The 5629-nt window shown below is 42.5% G+C and overlaps 1 pseudogene; it reads right to left on the minus strand.

Annotated features, from left to right (window-relative positions):
- LOC100943248 overlaps nt 1–5355 on the minus strand; it is a 13727-nt pseudogene extending 8372 nt beyond the window's left edge.
- Nucleotides 5356–5629: the final 274 nt, after the last annotated feature.

Consider the following 5629-nt stretch of genomic DNA (forward strand, 5'->3'; position numbering starts at 1 on the left):
AAAAAAAAAAAAAAAAAAAAGAGTCCCTACAGAACTGATCCAAAAAGGTCTGGACAATTCAAGTGAATATTCCTGAACATCAGTTGTGTGGGAGGCCACTTATGAGGCTGTGTTATAGTTACACCATTTACTGGGAAATTTCATTCAGGTTCCAATTTTTCTTGAGGTATCTATATAGACACAGAGCATAATGTTTAATACTGCACAAGTTTCTCCAGCTGTTGCCCTGGGTAGAGTGCCATGACATCACAGCTCACAGCAACCTCAAACTCCTGGGCCCAAGTAATTCTCTTGCCTCAGCCTCCCAAGTAGCTGGGACTACAGGTGACTGCTACAAAGCCCAGCTATTTTTTGGCCCAAGCTGGATTCGAACCTGCCAGCTCCAGTGTATGTGGCTGGCACCCTAGTGTCTGAGCTATAGGTGAGCTATAAGAGCTGAGCCTTAAGGTTTATGAGTAAATATAACTACTGTATATAATTCCATACTCTTTTGCCAATCTCTTAGCCCCATTTAACAGATCAGTTTAGTAAAACAGCTATGTCTCATTTTATGAGCTGGCATTGCAGACAAGGTTGGAATGTAATACACACAGGTGGGCCAAGTTTTTTCCCCTTTTCAACCATTTTTCTCTCTCTAATTTCTCACTTTTATAAAACAAATTATAGCAGAACTAATTCAATTGACAAAATAAACTGTACTTTCAGTATACTGGGTCTGATTATTTGCATAAAATGCAGCAAGAATAATTATTAGCCATCTAGGCTTTTCTTCCCTTTAAATTGGATTTGCTGGAATCTTTTATAAGGAATCTCAGTTTAGACTTAAAAGCCTTCCATGAGCTCAGGTTTCATCTGTGCCATTAGATACCTGTATACATTGGGTAAATTCCTCTTTTCTTGAGCTCCTCAAGCAAATTGAGATTTCCAGACCTGTCAAAAAGCAAATTTCATTACTTATGATAGATCAGGAAATGTTATTGATGGCTATCTGGCCAGTTTTTCCAAAGGGCTTTTTTATTGGTCTTATAAAGTCAACCTTAATTCCTTAACACAGTCTAGACACCTCTGAAAATGCTAGTCCAGTCAAAACCTTGTAAAATAACCAGTGCCTTCATTATGTCCTACAGAACAAAACAGATTCTTATTGAATTTATGCAAATAATTGTATTGTCAAAACTTAAGGATACTTACAAATGGCTTTCAAATTCCAGAGAAATCAAGAAGAGAGAAAAAATAAGTGTTTCAAATTCTGCCTATAAGTACATATATTGCTGAAAGCTACAAATAGCTCAAGAGACAGAAAATGGTTTTCTTGACTTCTGGAAAACAGAACACAGAAAGAATCAGCAATGTTTCAAACAAAAAGCTATAACAAATGAGCCCAGTTCCTTGTAACCAATTTCTGTTCTGTTTGAAGTTAGGTTAGCAATATTCATGGACATGTTAGCTTTCTGATTTAAGTATGAGAAGTTTGCTTTTAGCCCAATGGCATTTAATTTCCGAATACATTAGAAATTTGAATTTAAAAGAATTTGTCGGCTCGGCGCCTATAGCTCAACCGGCTAAGGCACCAGCCATGTACACCTAAGGTGGCGGGTTCGAATCCCCAGCCTGGACCCACCAAACAACAATGATGGCTGCAACCAAAAAAAATAGCTGGGCGCTGTGGTGGGCGCCTGTGGTCCCAGCTACTTGGGAGGCAGAGGCAGGAGACTCGCTTGAGCCCAGGAGTTGGAGGTTGCTGTGAGCTGTAATGCCACGGCACTCTACCCAGGGGGACAGCTTGAGGCTCAAAAAGAAAAATTTGTCAGCCTCTCCTAATATTTCTTTTGAAGGACAAACTTTGGACTCAGCCAGTTACAAAAAAACACTTTCTGAGATGAATTAAAATTATTACTAATAATATATACTAAGACAGACCAATATTTTATAATTTTAGAACATATATATAATGCACACATTTACATACATGTGCACACATGGACAATATTTCCTATACATTTTTAACATACCAAATAAGCCTAATATGTCTTTCTCAGACTTTCAGTGGTCTTGATATTTCAAAAAGACCAAATTTAGAGTTTTGATTTTGGAAGTTTTGTTAAATATCAAAAACTTAAAACATTTGTTCAAACAAGATTACAAGCCAAAAAATTCTAAAGGAAATACATAGTCAACTGGATCACATGCAAATTCCTTCACAAATTTCCTTTTATGAACCTTATTTAATCCTGCATAGACAATATACAAACATTCTAAACCTTCTGGATTGCCCTGCTTATCACTTTCTTAAATAACCATTCTGTTTCAGGACAAAGTTTACCACACAAGATTTTTTCCTTATACAATGCCATTTTCCTTTCTGTCTAATTTCTCTCACTCTCAATAACCCACTTTTCACAAAATAGGATCACAATTTACTATGAAGTTAATTATTCACTTAGCTAAACCAATAATTAGAAGGTTTAAAAGGCAAGAGTCTTATTCTTTGACAAAGACTCAGTTTCTCAAACAATTTAAATAAGCAAATCATCACATTTTGCAAATGAAAGACAGTTTATGGAATATAACATTGATACAGAATTTTCCCACTCAGGGATGGACAGGGAACCCCCATTTTATAGGCTCAGGTGAGTTCAGAAATGAGACTCCCATCTCTAGGCACAAACAGGCTGCACCCTGCAGGCCACACCCTCTGAGCTCTAGAAAGGTCATGAGCAAAACAGCCTGTAATGTTTTTGGATGGCTCCACCCTGAGTAGAGAACACACACCCTAATCCCCTCCCTAGACAAAGGCCCCATGCAGGAGACTTCAGTCTTGGGCATCCTCCTTTCTGCCAGTAGTTCTGGTGCTTTCCACTCCCTCTGTATGCCCCTCCGTCCAACAAAATCCCATTTTATCACTGATCTGTGGCCCAAGACCAAGGACCCAACTGAAGAAATTTCCAGTGACAAAACCACAACACAGTCATCCTTTCTAACGTCTTTTCATTGTCCTCCTCAGTCTCACATGGCCACGTGGCCACCAAGGACTAGACCTATGTCTGAGACAGAAAGCAGAAAGCCTTGGCTCAGTGGCTAGGGCACCAGCCACATACACTGGAGCTGGTAGGTTCAAATCCAGTCCAGGCCTGCCAAACAACAATGATAACTACAACCAAAAAATAGCCAAGCGTTGTGGCAGGCACCTGTAGCCCCAGCTACTTGGGAGGCTGAGGCAAGAGAATCACTTAAGCCCAAGAGTTTGAGGTTGCTGTGAGCTGTGATGCCATAGCACTCTTCTGAGGGTGACATAGGGAGACTCTGTCTCAAAAAAAGAAAAAAGAAAGCAGTAAACCTGGAACATCAGTTTCTTTCAGAATAGTCAGGGGGCAAAGCAGGAAAGAAGGGGCCACTCACACAATCATTTCACCCTGTGAAGGGGGGTCAGAAAACTCCACCTATTATTACCCATCTCAATCGTCTAAAAGCACCCACATGCACACAATTCCAACCCATTTCTTAACCTGGGCAGCCTAGATTTCCCACTCAAACTGCCACCTAGCTATAGGAGGCAAACCAATACTCCTCTAGGCCCTGTGAGGTGAAGTCGCAGAACCCCACCCTCGGAGTTCATCTCAGTCACACCACACTCACACTCTCTCACACACTTCTCACCAGTCCTGCTGAGAGAGGATACCCAGGAAGGGTGAGGTCTAGGAGAACAGGGGTCTTCTCAAGGAGACCACAAGGATTCACCTGCAGGGTCCTCTCCAGGGTGACTCAGCTCTTAGGAATTGTATACTTAACTTCCTAGGACTTGGAAATTTCCACTTCTGTGAAACCCTGTAGTTCTGTGGGGGCTGGAACAACTTGTCCCACTTGATTCAAACAGAGCAATGAGAAAGGTACCTGTGGGTTGGAACTTTTGAACTAAAGATAAAAAGGGGAAAATGATGACAGTCGGGGAGCATGGCCATTTCGAATTCTTCTATGCTGTTAGCTCTGTCACCTAACTAAAAGCCTTTTTTCCCGGCTCAGCACCCATAGTACAGTGGTTACGGCACCAGCCATATACACCAAGGCTGGCAGGTTCAAACCCAGCCTGGGCCAGCTAAAACAATAATGACAAATGCAACAAAAAATAGCCACACATTGTGGTGGGCACCTGTAGTCCCAGCTACTTGGGAGGCTGAGGCATGAGAATCGCTTAAGCCCGTGAGTTGGAGGTTGCTATGAGCTGTAACACCACAGCATTCTAAGGGCAACATAGTAAGACTCTGTTTCAAAAAAAAAAAAAAAATTAGACCCACTGATGGAGTCCTTTCTCTGCTCAGTCAAGGCATCCATACAGGGAGGCCAAGCTGCTTCCCTGGGGCGCTCAGTTGTTCATGTTACCGAGGCTGATCAGGGGCCCCCACATGGGCCCAGAGGATTGGTGGCAACTACCAGGTGCTTCTGAGCCTTCTCTCTTCAGGTGATCTTGCTTCCTGGTCAGGGAACCAAAAATGTTGCAAGACAAGGCCCAATGGAGAGAAAGAGCACCCAAACACCATGTGTAAGAAGAAAAAGGCTTTTATTTAGCCGGCAGAGCTAATGGCATGAAGAATTTGAAATGACCACCCTCCCCGACTGGCTTTGCCTTTCCTTTTTTATCTCCAGTCAAAAAGTTCCAACCTGTGGGTACCTTTCTCATTGGTCAGTTTGAATTAAGCTGGAGAAGCTGTTCCAGCCCCCACAGAACTACAGGATTTCACAGAGGTGGAAATTTCCAGGTCCTAGGAAGTTAAGGGTCTACAAAGTCCTAACAGCTGAGTCACCGTGGAAAGGACCCTGCAGTTGTATGCTTGTGATCCTCTTGAGAAAACCCGTGTTCTCCTAGACCTCATGCTTTAAGTATGAAAATGAACTTTACAACACAAAGCCAGTGCTAGCAATAATAATACTCCACCCTATGATCTGCCACACCTAAGAAGGCGAAGGCTGTGTAAAGCTTGTGAGTTAAAGCACTGTCATGATGTCCTTCAGGGTGTTCAGACATTTTAGCCATGAGATCATTATCCAAAAGCAATAAACAGGCCACAGCAATAATGAAAAAAGCAACCCACCTTGTCTTAATAGTCCACAAAGAGTAAGGCCAAAAACCCACAAGAGCAAAATGATATATCCAGCAATTGCATGTTTAAATATTTTGATCCACTGTTGTTTGGAAATAGTTTTCCCAGATGAAAATGGCTTTTGAAACAAAATCATGAAAAATGAAATCCCAAGTTTTAATATAAAAATGAACTGAACAACATGAACTCTTTTCAGGCGATCATATGATTCAAATAGTCCCACAGCTTTCAGAAATTTAGTAAAACATAGTAACAGAGTATATTTTTATTGACCAAGCGCTGGGGACGTCCACTGGCCTGGCCATATTTCTCCTCCCTGCCAGGCTCAGAAGCCGCCACTGCCTCTGCCACGGGGTCTCCTTGTGTCTCTCTGCTGTTTGGACCAGCCTGCGCAGGGGGGTCATGTCCTCAGGGCAGAAGCCCTGTCCAGTCTCCCAAGCCAGGCTGCCACTGTCGCTGCCCCCAGTTCTGGCTCACACACCCACGTTGGGACTAGGGCACCACAAGTTCCAGCGGCGCCAGGTTCCTGGGAG

This window comes from Otolemur garnettii, unplaced genomic scaffold, assembly GCF_000181295.1.
Source record: "Otolemur garnettii isolate 467f Iridium unplaced genomic scaffold, OtoGar3 scaffold00062, whole genome shotgun sequence".
Taxonomy (NCBI): domain Eukaryota; kingdom Metazoa; phylum Chordata; class Mammalia; order Primates; family Galagidae; genus Otolemur; species Otolemur garnettii.